Raw genomic sequence first — 12,898 nt, forward strand, 5'->3', positions numbered from 1 at the left:
TTACTATCTAAAAGCAATGCACTTAGAGTTTTCTATAGCCATCTTTTCAAGATTGAGATAATGTGCTTTTTTACTTTTTTTTTTTTTTTAAAAAAAAAGCAAAATAGAATTAATTTCCCATTCTCTGAGTCTAGTTTCTGCTTGATTTGCCGTCCAGATTTTGTAGTGCTGTGCTAATTCTTCAGAATTAGAGAGAAACCAGATAGAAACAAAAGGAAAAGGATTCCATGTCATTGTGTAAAGAGAAGGTAATACAAGACATAAACAAACAGGGAGGGCAAGAGAGGGGGACAAAAACAAATCTCCCCCCAAGCTTTTAAATGGATGGGAACAGCTTTTTATGCAAAACCACTGCTTCACTGAGAAGAGCCCTGTACCCTGAGTCCCACAGGATCTGAACCATACAACCACAGAACGTTAGCACACATGAAGTCACTGCCTCCATCTCCATCTGTATTGATCCAAACAGTGTCCATGTCCCTGGCCTGCCCCAGGCTGTGGGACTGCACCTATTCATTGCAGACCCCCAGACCTGAGCTCAGGGCTTCCTGGTACCCCTGTTCTTCACCTTGCCCTGTCACTTGAGTGGGTGGATTCATAGCAGAGCTCTCTGCATTGCCTCTCAGTCCCTTTCAGAAACAGAGACTTAGCACAATAAATTTGATAACCACCACCACTTTTACAGCTGAAAGCAGCAGAGCACTGTGGGTTGTGTTTGTTTGTTTGTTTAAATAAAATAATTTATTGATTCAATTCTGAGGAGGGGAGGGGAGGGGATTATGCAAAAGAGCACATCACCCTGATTGCCTAAACTGCCTTTTCCAACTGGTAACAGAAAACCAGGCGTACTAGATCCCCACTGCAGAAATATGGTTTAAATCAACAGGAAGGCTGAAATACCAAAGAACAATCACCAGATAGTATGAATAATCCTGAAATTCAGAGGGTTTCAGCGATCAAAATGGAATTCAGTTTGGCACTGACAGATCCAAAATCTGTTGCAGGAGTAACTGAAGAATGCAGAAGTGAGGAAAATGACTTTTGGAATTTATTATTCTTTACTTGGACATGTTTTAAATTTAAAATGTAAGGGGCATATTATTATAACAAGGATGGGTAATATACATTGTTTTTTATAAGAGCAGGCAGAAATTACATCAGCATTAACACAGCATTCATAAGCTGAAAGCCCAGAAATTCAATAAACCTTACATGAAGCAACCTGGTCAGAGCACCTTTTTTTCAGAATTTCCTCTTGGACCTTTTACCTTAAGCCAAATAATCAGTTTTGCAAACAACAAACACTTTCACTGCCTCTTTGAAGTAAACATTTTTCAAATTCAATCTTGGGTGGGTGGCAGCAGAGGAGGACAGTCCATCTGTGTTGTGTTTTTTTTTTTAATTAAAGTTAGCATTTTGTTTGGTGTTTTAGTCTTAGTGACAGAACTGGAGCACAAGTGTCCACGGGGAGTCCCAGTAACAGCTGAAATTCAACCTGAATAGTTAATCTTCAGGAAGTGGTTCATAACAGCCACGATGCTTTCTTGTCCCATCTTTCCAGATAGCCAACCTTCAGTACAACACCACTGCCTGCTCTGCCAGAAAAAAACATGTCTGTTTATGCACCAGGAGGCTGAGCAGAAAATACACACCCTCGGATGACCAAGCTAGGGTATCACCTGACCTTTTTTCAGCTGTATCCTTCCTTGCACACCTAGCCCAGAAAAGCGAGTAAAGTTCTCTGCTTTCACAAAATATGCTGTCTTAGAAGATGAACAAACTCCTGTTTGGCAGAGCTTGGGCTAGAAACATGGTCTTTAAAAAGGCAGCTTTAGGTATTCACTCACAATCTGCCCAACTTCATGTGCCAAATCTCTGGTATTCACTGGGGGAAAAAAAAAAAAAATCTAGATTGGTACTACCAACCAGGAGCACACATCATCATGGGTGCCTGGTGCCACTCACCTTTATGTTGCTGTCTCATTTTCTCTCAGAGAAACTCAAAATGTTGCAGCAGGGTTTGGAACACTCAGACCTAGAGGAGCAGAATTTCAAGACTTAACAGAGAACGTCTGCAACTCAGATAAAATAAGGGTATTCTTTAACATTGGATGTTCAGAGAGAGAGCACATAAGCCACAGTAAAAGAGCAGAAATGAAGGAAGGGGTAGAAGCATATTTTTAAAGCAAAAAATAAATAGTGTTAACTGTGGAAGAACTGTCACCTTGTTACATAGTCTAAATTACACAAAGATTCCTGTTGCCTTCTTAAAAAGAGATCCATTCCTTACTGCCAAAGTCACTGGGAGAGAAGAATTTGAAAGGCTGCGCTGCTTCGGCAGATGGCAGAAAGCTAGATTGCAGTCTACAACTGAAGCTACAGAGAAGTTGCCTACAGGTAGCTGTAATGAAGCTTGTGCAGAAAGGAAACTTGGATTTTACTTCAATCATTGTTACACCATCATTCACCAAGGGAGAAAGAAAAAAATTAGCAAACATTTGCATCCCCTACTTGATAGCAGTCCATTCAGCCCACACACCCTCCCTGAAGGCCAGCAGGCTATGATATCCATTTTCAGTTGTACAGACACGCTGGATTGCAGCTAGTCTAATCACATTCAAACACACCCAAGCAGAGAATTCAAGAGCACTCGCTTCTGCCAGTACTGTGGTGGCATTTAGGAATCCACATATAGGGAGAGGAGGACTTGGGAAACATCTCCTGCATTCATCTCTCTGGAGATAGTACATGGAGCATCCCTCTGGAAAAAGGAGTCAGGGGAATGGCTGTCATACACCTCCTGTAAGACATCAGAGAATTTACACTATATTTGTGCAAGTCTATGTGAAGCCGGGTGTCCCAGAATTCCATGAATTTAAATCTGAGAGGCCAATCAGATTTAAAAGATATCCCTGTGCTTAGCATTGGAGACAACCCACATTTCCTTTTGTGCTTTCCCAGGGTGCTTGAATTCCCTAAGGAAGCTAAGTGTCCAAGTGCTACGCTAAGGTACCAGTTTCCACGCACTGCTAATTCCACCTTTTTGCCCATAAAAAGTGGAATTCAGTTACCAAACCATCTTGCATCATTTTAAATGCCATGGGGTACTCTGCCTAATCTCCAGCTGCCGTCATTTCAGAAAGAGCATGCATTCCTTAAATCCCATCATCTTTCTAATATTCTCCATTGGAGCCCAAACACCTCAGACTACTAAAAATATGTCTAGTGGCCCCAGGTCTGGGCAATCAAATCTCACATAACATACCCAAGTTATCACATGCGTAGTTTGTGGCACGACTAATACTTTGACCACAACATTTTTCCTCCACTTTTTCCTAATTGTCTTGCTATCATTCATGGTTCACTGGGCTCATGGATGCACTTTAGTTTTTGTTTGTTTGGTTGGTTGGTTGTTGTTGTTTTTGAACAGAAGCAAGAGCTAAACCACTTTGATGCTCAGGAAGAATAAAGGTCAACAAGATGCTGCTCTTTCCTGGATACATTTATATAAATATTCGGTGTATAAATTCTGAAATTTAAACCACAGTTAAACCACACAAGTGGTTTTAACTGGAGGCAGTTAGGAAAACTCACAATAAGCCTTCAAGGCCAATGCCCATCTACAAGAAGGGCCGGAGGGCAGACCCGGGAAACTACAGGCCTCTCAGTTTGACCTCAGTACCAGGGAAGCTCATGGAGCAGATCCTCTTGGAAGTCATCATGCGGCACTTGAAGGGCAAGCAGGCGATCAGGCCCAGTCAGCATGGGTTTATGAAAGGCAGATCCTGCTTGACGAACCTGATCTCCTTCTATGACAAAGTGACGCGCTGGGTGGACGAGGGAAAGGCTGTGGATGTGGTCTACCTTGACTTTAGCAAGGCTTTTGACACCGTCTCCCACAGCATTCTCCTCAAGAAACTGGCTGCTCTTGGCGTGGACTGGCGCACGCTTCGTTGGGTTAGAAACTGGATGGATAGCCGGGCCCAAAGAGTCGTGGTAAATGGAGTCAAGTCCAGTTGGAGGCCGGTCACTAGTGGCGTCCCCCAGGGCTCGGTGCTGGGGCCGGTCCTCTTTGATATCTTCATCGATGATCTGGACGAGGGCATTGAGTGCACCCTCAGTAAGTTTGCAGATGACACCAAGTTAGGTGCGTGTGTCGATCTGCTCGAGGGTAGGAAAGCTCTGCAGGAGGATCTGGATAGGCTGCACCAATGGGCTGAGGTCAACTGTATGAAGTTCAACAAGGCCAAGTGCCGGGTCCTGCACCTGGGGCACAATAACCCCAAGCAGAGCTACAGGCTGGGAGATGAGTGGTTGGAGAGCTGCCAGGCGGAGAAGGACCTGGGAGTGATGGTGGACAGTCGGCTGAATATGAGCCAGCAGTGTGCTCAGGTGGCCAAGAAGGCCAACGGCATCCTGGCTTGTATCAGAAACAGCGTGACCAGCAGGGCTAGGGAGGTGATCGTCCCCCTGTACTCGGCTCTGGTGAGGCCGCACCTCGAGTACTGTGTTCAGTTTTGGGCCCCTCGCTACAAGAAGGACATCGAGGTGCTTGAGAGGGTCCAAAGAAGGGTGACGAAGCTGGTGAGGGGCCTGGAGAACAAGTCCTACGAGGAGCGGCTGAGGGAGCTGGGCTTGTTCAGCCTGGAGAAAAGGAGGCTTAGGGGAGACCTTATTGCTCTCTACAGATATCTTAAAGGAGGCTGTAGTGAGGTGGGGGTTGGCCTGTTCTCCCACGTGACTTGTGACAGGACGAGGGGGAATGGGCTAAAGTTGCGCCAGGGGAGTTTTAGGTTAGATGTTAGGAAGAACTTCTTTACTGAAAGGATTGTTAGACACTGGAACAGGCTGCCCAGGGAAGTGGTGGAGTCACCATCCCTGGAAGTCTTTAAAAGACGTTTAGATGTAGAGCTTAGGGATATGGTTTAGTGGGGACTGTTAGTGTTAGGTCAGAGATTGGACTCGATGATCTTGAGGTCTCTTCCAACTTAGAAATTCTGTGATTCTGTGATTCTGTGATTCTTTCAAAGCAGAAGATGTGTATTACAGCTCAGTTATTGCTACTCAGCATGTTCTGCCTGGCTTGTGGCCTTGCAGTAATCATAACCAGATTGAATTTCCCCAGGTACATTCTTGATACCCTCTTGAGCATCCTTTTCTTCCACAGACTAAAGGAAATCTGAGGTTTCATAGTCTTGATGGATCAATATCAAGAAATTTCCCTAAAATCTTTCAGGCCTCAGATAATATTTCGAAGTGTTTCTGATTGCTCAGAATTGGTCACATCAGGCCATGGAAAAAAGGTGGTATGTAACGTATGACAACATTTTAAAGCTCACCTGGAAAAACAGCAGCTGAAGGTTTTTCACAGTATGGGAGAGAAATATGAAATCCTTTTGAAGGGCTTTACAGTCTCAGAAGTTAGACAGAATGTTTTCTGTCCTATCCTGGGATCTATTCCTTAAAAGGCTTTTGCAGAGTTTGTCTACTTTCAAATACAACTGCAATCACAAAACTTAAATACTAGAGATATGTATGATCCAAAGACCCTTACAGGAAAAACAAACAAATAAGCAAATAAAATCAGTATTAGGTAGTTTCACCTAACTAATTTAGTTAATTTAAAAAAAAAAAAAAAAAAAAAAAAAAAAAAAAAAAAAAAAGCACTATCAGAGAACTATATCTCATTTCATTTTCAAAAAGGTTAGATAAAGTTATTTTCCAGGAATATTTTGTCCTAGTCTAGCCAATCTTCAGACAGAAAAGGTCACTAATGTACCAGCTCAGTGCAGCTCTAGCTACAGCAGTTAGATCAGGGACTGTATGCACAAACAAGTTGTACCTTGTTCAGTGTAAAATTAATCTGTTGGAAGTTTGAGCACTAACACTCAGGAAATTATTACACAGCTAAGAACCACTCAACAAGCCCTTTTGTTCCCTGTAACACCACTCAACATCATCAGCCAAGCATGAGAGGCTGAGGCCAAGCAGCTAAACACTGAAACATCTTTCCCTGCAGAACACTTGGTGGAGGGACTGTCAGGAGCAAAGCATAGCAACACATTTCCCAGAACAGGCAAGAGACTGGAGACAGTAGCTTTACAGCTTCAAAATTACAACAACCTGCATGTATTGTCTGGTGGGCAGGAGACACTAAGTGGCAGACAGGGGTCCAAGAGTTATGTTCCTGAGCTTGCTTTCTTAAGCCTTCAGGAACTGCCATGCCTTGTGAACAGCAGCAAAACATTTTGTCTCGCTTTCAGAATTAGAGCTTCCCTTTTAGAATTAGAGAGTCTGGATTTTATCACAGCACCCCACATTGCCATCTTGAAAGTGGCCAGCTCTTCAGATCTCCCACCTGGACTGAGCACTTCACTCCTGTCTAGCCAGAGTGGTCCTCTCAGTGCTCCTCTGTGCCGAAGAGCAGTATTTTTTAGCATCTATGTGGTGAAGCTTGAGAAAATCATTTTCTTTCTAGATCACAAAATAATTTTGTGAAGAGAAGCAGCACTAGGGCTGTCCCTCAGCCGCAGACAAACAAATAGAAAACAGTCTCTCCTGAGGGCCATGGAGGCCCTCCCAACACCAAGCAGAAGAAGAGAAGTGTACTTTGAAGTTGCTATAGACCCTTTTTTCCAGGGAGTATATGCAAAGCTTACTGCAAAGGCACCAGTCAAAAAGTTGGCCCACAATACTAGATTATGACCAGTTTTCTCTTTTGAATATGTATTCACATATGAAATACATATGGCCTTGAAAATCTGTTCATAGTCACCCAATTTTCTTTTTCTTATATGTTCTATATTTGAAAAAATCACTTCCCTCATTTCCTAATGTATCTCACACCACGTTTTTTTCAAGCAATACAAGCCATCATATGCTTTAACCTTGTCAGGTCATGTAAGCTAAGCAGGGGTGGAACAGAATCATGTGGATGGGATACCTACAGCACATCTTTAGAAAGTACAAAAACAGAGGTGCTTATGAATAAATATGTGCCATCTTTCCCCTAGGGGGACATAAACCAAAGCTCCCAAGAAAAATGGGACTGGAATCTTGAATGGCCCATGTTTTGAAACCTGCAGTAATTAGTCTGGCTTAAAGCCCAAATTAGACCCAGGCTCATTTCAGCAACAACAAAAAAGGATCTGTTTGTTGTATTGCTTTGATATTGAAGAACACATTTTTCAAAGAGCATCTAAATTTATGCCTGATAATTATAAGCACGATTATTTTGTACCAATGGGATAGTTCGACAGCCAGCTAAATGGTTGGCACACAGAGTTGCTTATGGATGCAGAGTTCACATAGGGAAAATGTATTCACAGCACTGATACCTCCTTGAAAATGTCACAGTACTGCCCTAAAGCTCTAGAGAAAAAGGCTGAGCCAGTGTACTGCGTCAGCTCTAAAAAGGAGGCTGAGGACCTTTTTTGTTTTCACAACTTAGTTGTGAAATATATTAGATTTAAAACCACAAGTCACAAAATAAAGACAAGGCTTTAAAATGCAATGTTTTCAGTTCAAAACAACCTAATAATAAACAGGCAAAGAGGTTGCCTTCCCACTCATGCCCTTTAAAAAAATCAATATAAAATCAACAAAAGCTTGAAAAATTATGGTATCCCTTGCTCTGCTCTTCCTCTATAGAGCATAATTTCCTGTATTCCTATTCATTCTGCTCCTGAATTGTTCAGGCAGTTTCTTCTATCAGAATTGATAATATTTCATTGTCTTTTATTGTCTCAAAAGTCTGTCAATTTATAAAGCAGAAAACTTAGCCAATCATAAGGGCAGAATTAGAAAAAGAATTATTAGAAATCCCTTTAAGTCCAAATTCTAGTGTCATATTTGTACAACAAAATACTATATGAAGGCAATTCTCTTTCTTTGCCATCTCATAAATTTCCATGTCATCCTATAAAATAACTCGACAACAAAATCATTGTGGTGAGCAAGCCAACAATTATAATTATAGAAAGTAGATGGAATTCAGTCAGCCATGAAACCCTGAAATTATCTAGGTGTATGAAAATGTGGCTAATCAGAACAGCATGGTTAGATGCAGTTACTCCAGCCAGAAGGAGTTTGAAATGCCATAAAATATCAAAGACCTTGAGTGCCACTAACAAACCAGAAATCAAGAATGGCTCCCTCATATAGCTAGAATCTACTCTCGTAATTATTCACCAGGTAAATTGTGACCAGTCAGCTGTACGTACTTCAGCCCAAACTACAACGTGTGCAGCCACTGTAATCCAGTGTCTGAGGCAGTTCCAGTTGTCTCACACATGAGAATTGCCAGCAGCAATATAGAAGGGTATACACTGCTAAAACCAAGGGTTTCAGCATTTACGTAAGTATGGGAGCTATGAAGTGTTGGTTATACAGAAACAACATACTGAAAGATATATATATATATATATATATATATATATATGTATATATTTAATAGTTGTGTAAAGGTAGTGCCAATTAAAAAACATATCTAGTGGAAGATTTTTTGGAGGAATAATCACTGTTCAGTGATTGGTGAGAGAGAAAAAAAAAATCATGGAATCCAATCAAAATGGATTTTAGAAATGTAAATGCTATTTGATTAAAACAAAGTTTGGGGAGTGTTCTGTGCTCCATTTAGAATGAACCGTGCAGGCTTCTTCCTACCAAATAATTAGCTTAACTGGAGTGAGTCTGTGCGTATGTCCAGTCTTTGAAGAACAATTTTATACTAGGAGCAACAAAAATCTTTTTATTTTTCTTTCATTTTGAAGAATAAGCCAGGTAACAAGTGTATTGAAAACCATTTTGACTGTGAACAACACAAAACTCTAAGTGTCCCATCTAATGACCCGCTCCCCCTCCACAAGAGACATCTTTGCTCTGATCCACGTTTCAGATACTGCTGTCTGTCCCAGCCTCAGTAAAAGGCCATCCACAGACTCAAAAGATGCAAATTAAAATTTAATTGAGCTCTGAAAATAACTTTTCATCTCTAATGATGTGTTATAATCTCCCTGCAAAATACTAATAATTTATAAGCCTTGTTGAGGTAATTGTGTTTACCCAAATCCCTAAGTCTGAAATATTGACATGCTGCATTTTAGAGGCTGGTAACAAAGACCCAATTCAAGAACATTCATTTTAATTTAACTTACTGATTTTTATCCCTCCACACATCTTCCTGAGTCTTTTAGAGCCAAGGAAAGAAGAAAAATAGAAGATACTTCTCCCAGCCTTCCGCACTCTTCTAGCCTTATTCCCCTCTTTTTTCTTTCAGAAAGGTCTCCTGTGAAAGACTGCATCAGCTCAGCGTGGCAGAAAGCAGTAGTTGCAGTCCAATTCAAATAGCAGGAATACTTATGATAGTGTCAGCACATTTAAAGGGTCATACTATTACTGAGAACCCACTACACTGATTACAAATATCTTTACAAACTGATAATTAAGACATTGAGGATATATGTTTTTCATGAAAATGGTTGCAGCTCCTGGCAACTCAGATGGTGATGAGCACCTCAGAAGAAATTAATGCAACAGAGCTATAAGAAAAAGGTCCCAGAAAGGTGCTGTGCAATGGGGTGGGCCTACACCCTGATGTTGCTCTCTCAGTAACATTGCATGCTTTCTTTAAATGCCACCTCTTACATATTCATTATTTTTCTTTCATTATTTCAAGAGAATCTTGAGAGGGGAAAAAAAATAAGATTTTTTCCCAAGACAAAAACTTTGGATAACCCAAATGCTCAAAAGCTCAGAGGAAAAATTGAGAGTCCCTAGTATTTATTTTTAATCTCCCATTTTTTAAACATCCAGCATTTTCTACATGCTTAAAGTTGAAAATTGAATTTATTCCACCCTTTTCTGCTTCACATTTAGATAAGCAGCAGTTATCTAGAAACACACTGACCAGAACAGTTAATTTTTATGTAAAGTAATAGATTATGGAAGGTTACAGAGAGCGTGGAAAGAGTGCATCAGAGTCACATCACCAAGAACTGAAATAACATGGCATGTACAAGCACAAATGAGCAACCAGGACCTTTGCTACTATTTCTGTAGTGTTTTGCCATCACAGATAAGATTAGAAAATTATGGTGACAATGGGAAGAGAGAGAGGAGAAATCTTTGAGTTAAACTCTTCTGTAAAATGGCACCTAGGTTAAAGCAGGAATTCAATAATTTCCTTTTTCATTTCCAGGGAGACAAGGGACAGGCAGAGGACCCCCACTTTGGTGAGCAAGGAGGTAAGGTGGGATTCTTGTCTGCCATTACCATCCATTCCTCCTTTTACATTTAACACAAAGAAATCTGTGTTTGCAGGCTAGGGCACACTGGTGGCTCTTTTAGATGCTGAGATAGGGGTACATTCACAGCAGAAGTCCCTTTTTTTTCCCCAACTGTGAGGGGAGTCTTAGCAGTTCAAAAAGGTACAAATATGAGGAGCACCAACATAACTGAGATCCCACACACAGCCTGTGGAGTTTTCCAGGGTCTGGAGACTAGTCAGCCAGTATCTGGAAGGTAAAACTATGTATTTGCAAGAAAGGGAAGACAAACACATATGAAAAACTAGGATCCTCAACACATGAGATATTCCATCAACACATTATCCCCTTCACAGAAAATAAGCAATATGTGACCTAAATTATTTCTGATAAGATTTTTTTCTCCAAGCATCCCATAAGAGGTATTGATATGCTTCAGGATCAATAGTCACCATCAAGATTTCCTTTGTTCATGATTTTTATGAGCTCTCAGAAGCTGCAATGTAAAGAAGCTTAGATTTGGGGGATATTTGGGAATATGATTACCAACCCTGACCTTAATTGACAGAGATCACTTTACTTCACTGTAAAGGATTTGTCCACTCCACATCTTCAATCACTTGCTCTTTAAATAAGATCTGCAATATTTTTCTAAAATTTTCCAGCGGGCCATATCAGTTTAGGACTGTAGAAATAATAAATAAATTAATAATAATGATAATAATAAACACCTGCAGCTCAAAGTAAGGCAGATGTTCCTTGCAGAATTTTCCACCCCTTTTTCTTAAGTTACTGCATAAAATCTAATCACACTGTGTAGTATCTGCAGTATGCACAACATTTATCACTGAAGTTTTCATTAGTTAAAATTCATTCTTATCAGTAAAAACACAGATGGCTCCTAAAAAGCTGCTTTTTCTATACCACGCGGTCTTACACATCTTCATCCCATGCTTTGCAGGCACTTAATAGAATTCTTTAAAAAACTGTGTTTCTTTGTGGTGCAACATTTTAGAGCATATGTTGCTATTTGATTAACCGTAGGACTACTGCACATTTGATTCAAGGAGTGGTGTCAATATGTTGTCTTTTTTTTTTTTTTTTTTTTTTAAAGATCTTTGACATTAGAGTGACATATCTAAAAGCTGTTAGTAATTTCTATAAATCAACTCACCAATTTTAACTGTATCTGTCAGTGTGTAATGAACAGTGTTTAGCTGACTTAGGCTGCTTCCAAATGGGAAATACTATGAAATCTCATAAAACGCCTTCTAAATTTTTAGTTGTGGTGGACTGAGATTGTTAGCTTGCACAATTCTGCATGCTGCCACCACTGCTTCCTCTGCAAGCTGCATTTGACAGGATTCTGGTGGGAGAGAGAGTTTTTCTCACCTGCCCAAGTGGAAAGACTGCTCTCAGGGGCTGGTGCAGAGGGCTGTGAATGAAGCAGAAATGCACAGGCTCCATGATTTCCCCATCATGGTCCCTACATGCTCCCTGCTTTTCTGCAGACACCTGGCAATGCACTCATAACACCAGAAGCTGGGTGACTGGTTGCAGAGTGACCGACTACTAATGAAACACTTGAAACACCCATTACTCTTACAGAACTGAGAATTAGAGTGGAAAACTGAGACCAAATATTTATACAAACAAGCCACACAGCTGCAGATATCCAGTCTGCTTCTATCAGCTGCTTTGTTAAAGAACACTTGGGAACCAAGCTGAAAGATTGTCTTAGAGTGAGAAATTATGCACAGAATAATTAATCCTTTTTTCGTTACTTGCTTACAAAATATGTTCATGTAAACAACCACTCTCTTTTCCTTATATACATACACACTCCCATTCTTGTTTCCCATCTAAAATAATAATTTCCTCAAGAAATTCTGCTATAAAATATTAGACTACCATCCATAAAAGTTATCAAAATAGCTACTGATCAGCCAAAATTATTTATGCTAGCATCCAAATTAGCATCAGACTGATAAATACATGTCAGTCTGAAACTGCTGACCCTACAAAACAGAAATAGCTAGAAGGTCTTAATTTGACATCACCCAGATTGCCACCATACCTTTAGGTATATCAATAACAGTAAGGATGCCATCCACTGCCCAGAACTGGATGTTTAATAGGATCAAGGGAGCAAAAGACTGGACCTGAGAAGTAGCCTTTCTTTTCCATCAAAAAAGATTTATTTGTCACTTCTGTGGTTTATACGAAAGAAAGAAAAAAAAAAAGTGCTCTTTCCAATATTTAATTATTTAATTTAGGGCAGAAGTATCTCAGCAAAATTTCCACATTGCAAAGAAAGGGATAAAGGAGAATTTAGTTAATGAACCTGTTACTGAAAATGTGATAGCATTTCCCCCACCTTCTCTTGTATTTATCTATTAAACATAATGAAAAAGCTTGTGGACGAGGTACTCTAATGCAAATGGCAGTTTATGAATATAATATAGGCTACTGAACACACTGCAAGCAGCAAAACTCTAAAAAAAAAAATAATCTCTCTTTGTCTCCATGACAAATTATTTCTGCCATTTGCACTAATTGATTAAATATGAGGCTGATGAGCACAGTATGTGGCATATAGAGCATCACAACTTAATCTTTGGGTCTGGTTTAAA

The 12,898-nt window shown here is 40.2% G+C and overlaps 1 long non-coding RNA gene across 10 annotated transcripts in view; it reads right to left on the reverse strand.

The window, feature by feature from the left end:
• LOC119715614 (uncharacterized) overlaps positions 1 to 12,898 on the reverse strand; it is a 160,581-nt gene that overhangs the window by 115,819 nt on the left and 31,864 nt on the right. For 6 of the 10 annotated variants that reach the window (XR_011810901.1, XR_011810899.1, XR_011810897.1 and 3 more), the window contains one exon: positions 1,966 to 2,035. This is a non-coding gene — a long non-coding RNA (uncharacterized lncRNA). Of the gene's footprint in view, positions 1 to 403; positions 1,596 to 1,965; positions 2,036 to 12,898 lie in introns of those variants that run through there. The other 4 variants (XR_011810900.1, XR_011810905.1, XR_011810898.1 and 1 more) reach the window with 2 other exon arrangements.

This window comes from Anas platyrhynchos, chromosome 1 (assembly GCF_047663525.1).
Source record: "Anas platyrhynchos isolate ZD024472 breed Pekin duck chromosome 1, IASCAAS_PekinDuck_T2T, whole genome shotgun sequence".
NCBI lineage: Eukaryota > Metazoa > Chordata > Aves > Anseriformes > Anatidae > Anas > Anas platyrhynchos.